The sequence below is a fragment of the Gavialis gangeticus genome, unplaced genomic scaffold (genome assembly GCF_001723915.1).
Source record: "Gavialis gangeticus isolate Ggan-Ray unplaced genomic scaffold, GavGan_comp1, whole genome shotgun sequence".
Lineage (NCBI taxonomy): Eukaryota > Metazoa > Chordata > Crocodylia > Gavialidae > Gavialis > Gavialis gangeticus.
Genome location: NW_017729024.1, coordinates 112,068,394 through 112,079,083, shown reverse-complemented (window position 1 = coordinate 112,079,083; position 10,690 = coordinate 112,068,394). Strand labels below are relative to the sequence as shown.

Sequence of the window (10,690 nt, the reverse complement as noted above, 5' to 3'; positions counted from 1 at the left end):
CCCCCCCCCCCCCCAGTAAACAAGGCTACGCAGCCCCTTTCCCGCGGCCCGGGGATGCACCCAACTCTCCACGCAACAGGCTGCCCCCCCGCTGCGGCCGCAATGCAAACAACTTGGTGGGGAGGGCGCCTACTATTGTATTGCATTGCATTGCATTGCATTATCCGCCTTGTAGAAGCCCCCGCGCTGCAACGAGCCCCCACCCCCACAGCCCCGCGCGTCCCGCTTACCCCGGTCGCCGCTGCAGCGGCCTCAGGGAGGGTCGGAGCTTGCAGGGGTGGGGGGTGGCTTGTAGCCCTCGCTTCCTGGCTTGGCTGCCCACCCCCCTTCCCTTCTCTCTGAGGTAACGGAACTGCAGGATAAGCGGCCGCACATATGCAGGGAGGCTACCATGAAACTTAATCCTGCCCAGCCATGGAGCGGCTAGACGCCCAGCCCCCGCGTCTTCCTCCCCTTCCCTCCTGAGCCGAGCCCAGGGAGCTGGCTGGAAGAGGAGGAACCATGACAACAGCAGGCAGCAACAGGAGGGGCCCGCATGCTGCCCGGGGAAGAAGCTTTCAGAGCCCTGAGCTAGTCCTGTGCAAGCCTTGGGGCACAAACACCCTTCGTCAGGCATGGGGAAGGGTGCTTGTGCCTGAAAACTTGCAAAGAACAATTGTTTTCCAGCGATTTATTGTAGTTGGTCTAATAAAAGTCTACCCAAAGAGCCTGATCTGCCTGTATCCTTAAACCAACGCGGCTAAAACCAACACCCCAGCTCGGAAGGGGCCTGGGTGCTCTGCCCCTCTCTGTCTCTCTCCCTCTCTCTCCAGGGGGAATCAGGCAGGAGATGGAGCTAGAAAAGACCCAGCACCTCACATCTTTGAATCTGCCTGCCAAAGACTGCTTCCTCCTCCTGTTTTTCTATACCACCCTCCCCCCCTTTAGAAAATACTGAAAATAAAGGCTGGGAAGCACTGCAGTGACACACAAAACTGCCTCCAGCTGCACACAATGTAGAGACAAAAAACCCAGTGGAGAGGTGTGTGATCACTATGGCCAGGTAGTGGTGTGCAACTTTCTCAGAGATCTGTCTGAAAGGACCTGCCATCTTACGAGGGCTTTATAATTTTCCTTTCTTTTTTTTTTTAAAGCAGCTCTTCAGATTTTAGGTACAACAGATTACTTTCCCCTCTGTCCTGCCTGTGACAACTGCAATCTAATGAAGTATTTATATTTTTCCTTTTTTAAAAACACATTTCTTTAGATTTCAGGTATAACAGATGACCTCCCTTTTGCCAACTGCAATCGAGTGAAGTATTTTTTCCCCATTTTTAAGGCAGTTATTTAGATTTCAGGTACAACACATGACATCCCCACTCCTTCACCAATTAGTGTGGTTTTCCAATTAGTCTGGTCTTGCAGCCACTATTTAACAAGTACAGGGGTTTAGTGCATACACACACACTCTCTCTGTCTCTCTCTAAGCACACCTGGGGCCATTATAGCTGTCTAAAGCATGTGCCATCAAGTCTATAAAATCTATTTTTGTATTTCTAACATGTATCTGTAAACAAATACGGGGGAAAAATCAGACCCATACAACTTTTAATGGATGTTGTCCCTTTAAATATTTCAAGTGATGGTGTCCACTGTTTCCCTTGAAAACTTGTTTCACACCTGATACATTAGGCCAATAATATGTTTATTTGGGTTTCTTTTACAAAATTAAGCCAAACTACATTAACTGAAGAAAGAATGTAAGAAGGCCTCTCCCCCGCCATTAATTGTAAACCCAGTAGTCTTTTTATTTTTTCTGTTTTCCCTTCTAATAGTAGCTGAACATGAAATATATATATATATACACACACACACATATATGTATGTGTATATTTATAATTCCTCAGAAGTAAAATAGAACAGTTAGCAAAGTAATCTGTCAGGGAGGTGGGAAAAAGACATATTTCTTTTTAAAGTATAATGGAAACATGTATCTTGCTGTTTGGTATGAGAAGTGGGAATTTTATCTAAGGCTTGAAGCCAGAAGACGAAGAAGGGCAAACCTTTGGAAATTTTAAACTAAAAAAAGGTTATTTTTTAAAAGTTGTGCATGAGGCTAAACATAAGGTGCCTTTTCCTTAATTTGTTTTAAAGCTTTTGTTAGAATTTTAAATAATTTTAAAAACTAAGCAACATATAAAGAATAATTCTCTATGCCTTTTACAAGTATACAAATGTCCAAATAATAAAAAAAAATTATAGTGATGACAACAACATTTATTTTCAATGTAAGAAGGTCCCACTGTTTTGTTGTTTGCCTTTTCCTTGTATATGCTAAAGGCTTTGATTTCTATTTAGTGAACACTTTTCATCTAGCAAATGACACTGGAGTTAGTATCTTATCTCAGTTTCTCACCAGGAAATTGCCCCTTGTTCCATGTTTACTCAAGTTGTAATAGCATCCTCAGTACCAGAAAGAAGGCTCGTCTTCACTACTAAATACATCATCCCTCTGTCTGCTAGAGCCTTGTACTTGTTGTTAATTTGCCTGGAGTGTTTTTGTTTTGATTTGTTTGATTTATCAAAATTTAACTGAATTATAAACACTACCATAAACATACTGAAAGGTACATAATATACATACATATATAGCTAGCGGGTTTACCTTTCAGAGCTTGGGTTGAGTCCCAGGCTTGAGATCCTACTGTTTTGATTGGTAGAACCTGTCCACCAGTCAGGAGGAAGCAAGAGAAATAAAGTCACTCCCCTTTCCTGAGGGGAGGGGGAGAAGAGCTGTCCTGGACCTGATTGAAGACTGCAAACTGTCAGGTCTGGAAGACTTCAGGGGCAGAGCCCTGAAGCGTATAAAAGGAGCTGCGTGCCCAGTATGAGGGAGATGCGTCAGGAACAAAGAGTGGGGTTTAGAAGAGCTGAGGAGAGCTGCTCAGCAGGGCAAAGCAGTAGCCCAGAAGTCCCCCTGAAGACTATCAGTGGGGAGTGGTGGATGGCTCCAGCAATTAGGCTTTCGGTACGCAGCACGGCATCCAGACCCTGGGAGCTGCGTGAAGTGGCTCAGGTCTGCATCCTTTGGTGTGCAGCCAGAGACATAGTGCACAAGCCAGTGCACAGAGCAGGTTCTTTGGAGCCCTTTGCATGGCTCAGATCCACAACCCCCAGCATGAGGCTGGGAGCTCAGTGTAGGAGGCTCTGTACGGAGAGTGAAAGACACTGGGAGATGCTCAAGGTGGCTCGGGACAACAATGCAGTGCATAAGACGCTGCTCAGAGGGTCCAGGAGTAGACTAAGCCCCGGTGCTGCCCAAGGCTGTCTAGGCCTCCAACCCCTAGCACAAGGTGAAGCACCCACTACATGCAGTGGTGTATGTGGCCCTTAGCCAAGCTGGCAGCAGCAGAGTCAGGCAGCAGAAAAGCCCAGCGGGGAACAGAGCTCAACCTGGAGAATGGGAGGCAACCCTGCAGGACTGTGGAGTAGTAAGTTACCCTGGAGAGAGGGTCCCCACAGGGGAGGGATCCCCAGTGTTGTGAAGGACCACATGGGCTGCTCTTGAGTGATAGTGGGGGAGCTTAGGAGTCTTTGGGGGTCTCCTTCTCCTTTTCTTGCCCCTCCATCTCCTTACCTGTGGTGGTACCTTGGGTGTGGGGCACCTGCCCTGGTAGTCTAAGGATTGCTGGTTATATTTGTAGACTGTGCCTTATAGTTTACATGAATAAGCTGAAGCAATAGTTTGTATATTAATAGAGTTATAAGGTTGCCTGATCAACATTCTTTGTTCTGGGTTGTTCTATTGTTCATCTGTATTTTTAAATAAGTGTGTGTGTGTGTGTGTGTGTGTGTCTTTAGTGATTTTGTTGTAATAATAAATTCATATATAGTTAAGTAATTGATTGACTGGGCCTGACTCTATAGGGAATGGAAGTGGCCGCTGGGCTTTTGTGTCCCTCTGCAGCACACTGCCCTGCCAATAATTCCCTCAATTGGAGAGGGGAGTGCAAACCCATGTACACCCAGGCTACACATATTCATTTCAAACAGAGTGAAAAATGTGTTTTTAAATAAATGGAATGGTACTGCATCCCAAATAATACAGAGCGAATTCATGCAGCCATGGTACTGAACTCGGGAACCAATAAAATCTGAAAGTTTCTCTGCATTGCATCTCTTATATGAAATAAAATAAAAAAGTTTTCTATCCACAGCCTTATTTAACTGCCTGTTGGAGACTCTCTTTTATACCTTACATAAAAGTTTTGACAAGCTAGATATTCTAAAAACTTCTTAAAAGAATTCCAGATTATTAGTTAAGGAGGTCCTTTACTACTTGAATTGACATCCACTAAGCTTGCTCATGTTCCTTTTTATGTATTCTTTAGCCCTACACTTTAAAAGTGGTCAAGATGTTCTGCCTAATACTGCCTAAATGTTGTAATCCATTATATTCTGATTTATCTTCTGAACCTTTTTATTAACTAACATGTCACAGTTTTGACTATGATAATAAGGTACTATTATCATTATTATTATCACTATTGGGTTCCAGTATATTTCTTCACAGTTTTAAGTGTCACAGTTTGCATATGCTTCTTTTATTTGTGCCAGATTTAAACTTAAAAAGCAAAGTACAGCTGATTTGCCTGTATAATTGCTACCTTTTAATATTACTAAATAAATATAAAAATTGCAGAAAAACAGAATAAATACAGGACCAAAGGTATAAGTGTTACTAACTGCTCTGCCCTGCCCATACTCCATGACATTCCACTGAAATTAAATGTGAGAAACCAATAGGTTTACATGTAGCACATGGCAGGCTAGAATGACTCTCAGAAGGTACCATCTCTTGGGTTTGTAATAATATTTACTGTAGGACAACCTCTTTCAAGTGTAGTGTATATTTGTAGTGCACTATAAGCCTCACTTCATACTGGTCCAACATATATTAGGAATCTGTATCAATGTAACATTTCTGTTCCACTAGCACAGACTCTCTTAATATGGACAAAGGCTTAGTAAAGGAAAATACCCACGAAGATAACTATATAGATTGTCCTGTGGATATACTTGCTAATGGGTTTAGAAGGCCAAGTGGAAAGACAGTTGGTAAGCAATAGGATGCCTGATTAATTAGCCAGTTTATTCTGGTTTTCTTTTTAGATGAGGTGCTACCACAGAGGGCAAAAGAATAAACAAGTTACTCAGACTCCACAATGAAAAAGACATGTTCTTTCTCCCCTCCCTCTGCAGAAAGAGAATGGTGTGCTGTTAAAGCTTCAGTAGAATTTACTGGTTATTATATGATGATACAAAGTAATTAGTTGTATCAGATCTTTTTGTCTTGCAATTGTATTGAAAGAAGTATTATTTCCATTCTTGACTAGGGGGAGGAGAAGGTAGGGAGGAAATCCGTATGAGCATTAAAATCAAAATTTCTGTAAAACTGAACACAAACAAAATACCCAACTGTATGGGTACATTATACATATATTTAACCATACGTGGAAGCTATGAACAGCTTAAAGTATCATGTGAAATCCCGAATTCAAAGAGCACTATAAGAAAACCTATAATGCTTTATATTATAGACTTTTATATAAGAGCAGGCAGTTAAAGGAAGAAGTAGAGTAGTACATGTTGAATAAATTAAATTAGTGCCCACTAATATTCCGTTCCATTCCCTGAAACATGAGCCATTTTCTGTCATGCATATCAGTATTACATGAGATGTATACCTTCTTCATTCAGCTTTTCTAGTAAAGTTTTACTATTAAGACCGGATAGCACTAGTACTAATGTACGGTACCTGGGTTTATTACAAAGTAAATATAAACAGGAAATTCATATTTTTAAAACAACTAAGTGCACCAAGTATAAAAATTAGCATCCATACAATTTATTGGAATACTATTTGAAAGTTTTATTAAAAAAATAATCCTATCATACTGTAAATAAATCAGTAATGAGATAAAGCTATCTCACTGTATAAGTCTGGTTCAGATGACATGAGAACTGGCATCCAGTCCTCTTCCCACCTGAATTGCATGTTAGATGCAGACAGAAGTGCAGCTCCCTGGTCTAACTCATGGTGCTTCACAGAGATTAGTTAAACCGACCCTCTCAACTCAGATGTTAGCTATAGGGTTTGGAGGGTCAGGGATCCAGCTCCAATTTGGAGACAATCCAGCAAGAAATGCTATGTGCCTACAGCCTCTTCCCCTAGCTTCCCACCCCCTCACCTCCCAGCTCTGGTGCTGTCTCAGGATGGGAGGGGGAGAAGGCCAGGGAGGGAGGTCTGTTCTGGTGGAGGAATAAAGCACCCCACCCTGGCGGAGTCCAGTTCACCAGCTTCCCTCCACACACACCCCCACCCCCCACCGCCCCGTGCAGTTGGGCAAACCCCAGAACAGACCTCCTTCCCCTGCCTTCCCCCTCCCATCCTGAGACAGCACTGCGGGTGGGGCTAGGCTGCAGCAGTCCAGCTGCCAGAGCAGACAGAAATTACTGAAGGCACGCTTCTTCGGAGCACCTTCATTTAAACCCTTATATAATGAGGTTTAATTTGTTGTGTGATCAGAGCATTCTGCATCTGCACTCTTTTTTAAGGGGTTTTCAAGGGGCCGATGGAGCAACAAATGTAATTTCTGTCTGTGCCTATTAACTTTCCTAGGACCAGAATAATGCCTTATAGGTCCTTTTCAGCCCTCTGATCCTATGGCTATTAAATGGCCTATGTGTAATGAATTGATGGTTCCAGTCCATTTCCTAAAGAATAAATGTGTTCACAAAAACCTTTTATATTTAATTTGGCTTACTTTGGCCATGGTACACCTTTTTAAATCAAATAAATTTATTGCCCTGAAAGTCAAGTGAGCTGATACATTTGTACGTGGCCACTCTGCCATCTGGGTATTCTGCTATAAAATGGAGTACAGGTTTCCTTCACTTTATGCAGGTTCTGCATATGCGAATTCACTATTATACAATGACCCTTTATATACCAGAAAGTTGTTATATGTGAGGTAAATTCATTCTTATGCGACGAGTGTGGTGGAAGCCCACAGCCAGCTGCTTTGTGCAGTGCATTGTGGGAGTGAGGCACACCAAAATATAGTCTTCTGTGTGGATCTGTGCTCCTTGCTTGCTGTCTGTGACACTTGTTTCTCTACTTGCCACCCTATTAAGATAGTGCCATGGGCTTGTGTGTACTGTCTGCTGCTAGTAAGTACCAAAATGTCTTGTAAAAGTGGTAGAAATGGGTCTGGGGGTCAGTACAGTTGAGGTCTTGGAACACATCCCTATTTGTTACATTGTAAAGTGGGTGCCCTTTATGCAAATTTGAGTTATGCACCATTTTCCAGAACATATGTACCACACAAAGCGAGGGAAACCTGTATTCGTATATAGGTAATAAGGGATCCAGTACATGTTTTGGGGGAAACAGAGAAGGGAAAATGTTTTTATGTTTATAATTCTTTGATTATAAATTTTGTTTCTGATACAAAGGAAGCACACACTAAAAATAAATTCTGAAAACCCCAAATAAACCCCTTTCAATAACATTAAATTCAAATAAACATATAATTTTAAAATATTTTAGAAGCTTATTCTTTTTAAAAAATGAATAACATTTTCATTACTGGCAAATTTGTATCACATGCATGGTAATAAAAAATAAGTCACCAATTTAAACACACAATTTCTTTATATTCAACCTAAATTATGAGAATAAAAGAAAAATAGAAGATTTAAATACTTTTTTTCCTCAGTCAAATTATTTCCTCAGTTACATCCAGGTAAATCTTATCATTTCAGTAAATTCAGTAGATTTGCATCATTGGAAAATTTATACAAAAGCAGAACAAACAAATATTGGCCTAATTCTCTGTTAACATAACATATAATATGTATAACTTCTATATGGATCTCCACACATCCACTTTTTCTTTTAAATTTGGAGAGAATGCAACATGCAGTAGTATCATTAGAAATATATGCTCATATTTCTAAACTAATTATGTTTTTTTAAAAATCTGATGGCAAAAGAGACAAATATATTGTTGATGGTAATACCTTCCACTTCATTATGGAAAGTTAAAATTAGGAACGTCCTCTTAAGTTTGGTGTTTAGAATTCATTCTGTCTTTGGATTATTGTGCTGGCAAACACAGAATATTAGTTTCACTTACTGGAGCATATATTTTGGCAAGAACATTGCATAGATTTGCATTTTAAGGATTTTTTTTAGGGACACTATCTCCCCTGGAGACATACTTCATAACTGTTGTTATTGCTGTTGGAAGTTACACATGTGCCTTAAGGGGAGAGTATGGCCCTTAAGGTAGAAAGAAGTAAAAAATGTGATAAAAGGTATGTTAATTATTCATAACTACAAAAAAATGAAGTTATGGCAAATTAAAAGGGCATTTATTTACTCACAAACATGATTGTTTAAAACCACAGGCTTGGCCCTTAGCAGAGAAATGTAGCCAAATAAGTGACAAAGCACATTAACCTTATCATAGATTATTCAAAACAGGAGAGTCTGGTTTGGTCAGATTAAAGCTATTTTAAAAACGGTGGTGCTTTTCCCAAAGTGACCACAGATTTGACAGGCTCGTCACAGATGGGCTACTTTAAAGAGGCTTTTTCAGGAATGCTTCAAGGGGCGCAGTCCAGAAGCAACATGTGATATCGGCTTCAATACAACAGTTGTTCCAGGATTTAAAGAGACACGGTATCTTTTTAATATAGTTTGAATTGGTTAAAAAGGATAGTTCCTATATGCTATGGTTTAAAATGAAATACAACTAGAAGAGTCTGAGCAAGTTTAGGGTTAATAAGTTGTTATTGATATTAAGATCATACGTTGGAAGTTATTGTGTAACCTTATTCAGCAGTAGCATAACTCAGATGGGGACAACCAGGACAGCAGCCACAGGCATGGGCTTGAGTGTATGTGTGTAGCCTGGAAATAACAGCTGCTACCACAGCCATGCAGCTACACCAGCAGCTGGAAATTGCTGTTGCCTCCATGTGTTACCACTGCCCCAGACACTCAGCTGATTAATGGGATATAGTATGGAAAAGGGAATAGAAACAAAGAAATACAAGGCGTGTCTACATGAAACACATACTGCGGTGTAGCCTAATAACACTGTGCAGTAGCATGCTGGTCAAAAACCATGCTAATATGCTGCTGCAAAGTGTTATTAGGCTACTGTGCAGTAAGTGGCAAAAAAACCCTGTGCACCAGCACTACTGCGCAGTAGCACAAGTTACTGCTTATTGAATTAGTATTTGGTTAACCAAGTACTAAACTTAATGCACAGTAACTCGGGTGCATTAATGAACACTTGGGCCCATATTTAGCTAAAAGAAGTTAATGGACCTAACCAGTTCTGTAAACAGCTAAATCAAAGTGTATTTGAGCAACAGAGGAAACCATATTAGTGGGGAAAGGAGGAAATAGTTCTATAACAGGTTGCTTTATTTTTAGAATAAATCCTCTGAAGTTAGATTAGTGGGACTATGGTGATGTAGTCCAGTGTGCCTGAGTATAATTTATCATATAGTTCTGCACCTTATCACTGAAACATCACTACCTGACATGAGGCCCACTGCTTCTTGTATGTTGCCATTTTCCACTAAATAAAGATAAATATTTGGCTACTTAATGCTTCTTGTAATCAATCAGCTCTATCTAGTTGAAGCAATTATTATGTAGGTCCTAAGGTTTTTTTGTATTACATAAGACCATGTATAGACAAAATAAGGGGCATGTGTACACAACACTTTAAAGCAGGCTAAATCCTTTTGCACCACCTTAATAGCATTGGTGTTTCATAGATTTCATAAATATTAGGGCTGGAAGGGACCTCGGAAGATCAGGAAGTCAGCTGGGGTCATAGGATCCTAGCAAGATAACCATCCAAGGTGTTCAATGTAGGTGCTTGAACCACCTCTGATGGCAGGCTGTTCCAGACCTTGGGGGCTCAGACAGTAAAGAAATTCTTCCTTATGTCGAGCCTGAAATGGTTTTGTAGTAGTTTATGACCGTTCAACCTTGTCATCCCTTGGGGCGCTCTGGTGAACAAACGTTCCCCCAGATACTGATGGTCACCCCTGATAAATTTATAGGTGGCCATCAGATCACCCCTGAGCCTGCGCTTTTCCAGGCTAAAGAGCCCCATGGCTCTCAGCCTGTCGTCGTAAGATCTGTTTTCCTGACCTCTGAGCATGCGTGTGGCTCTTCTCCGGACTCTCTCAAGCTTCTCCACATGGTTTTTGAATTGTGGAGCCCAAAACTGGACACAGTACTCCAGCTCACCAAGGCCGAGTACAAGGGGAGAATGATGTCCCGGGATTTGCTTGAGAAGCGTCTATGGATGCAAGCCAGCGTTTTGGTTACTTTACTAGCCACAGCATCGCATTGCAGGATCACGCTTATCTTGTGGTCAATGATGACCCCCCAGTCTCTTTTTTCCATAGTGCTAGTCAGCATAGCACTGTGGGCCTATAAGGATGCTGCAGGTTTTTTTCCCCAAGGTGAAGAACCTTGCATTTTTCGATGTTAAACACCATCAGGTTCTCATCTGCCCATTTGCTGAGCCTGTCCAGGTCAGCCTGGATCACTCGCCTGTCTTCTGGTGTGGATGCTTTGCCCCAAAGTTTGGTGTCATCGGCGAACTTGGCCAGT

General features: G+C 41.4%; 1 protein-coding gene across 13 annotated transcripts in view; it reads right to left on the bottom strand.

Annotated features, from left to right (window-relative positions):
• MPDZ (multiple PDZ domain crumbs cell polarity complex component) overlaps nucleotides 1-415 on the bottom strand; it is a 160,769-nt gene extending 160,354 nt beyond the window's left edge. For 6 of the 13 annotated variants that reach the window (XM_019517582.1, XM_019517586.1, XM_019517583.1 and 3 more), the window contains exon 1: nucleotides 231-414. The gene's annotated coding sequence lies outside the window, so the exon portion shown is untranslated. Of the gene's footprint in view, nucleotides 1-230 lie in introns of all 13 variants that reach the window. The other 7 variants (XM_019517587.1, XM_019517593.1, XM_019517591.1 and 4 more) reach the window with 2 other exon arrangements.
• Between the last annotated feature and the right edge of the window lie 10,275 nt (nucleotides 416-10,690).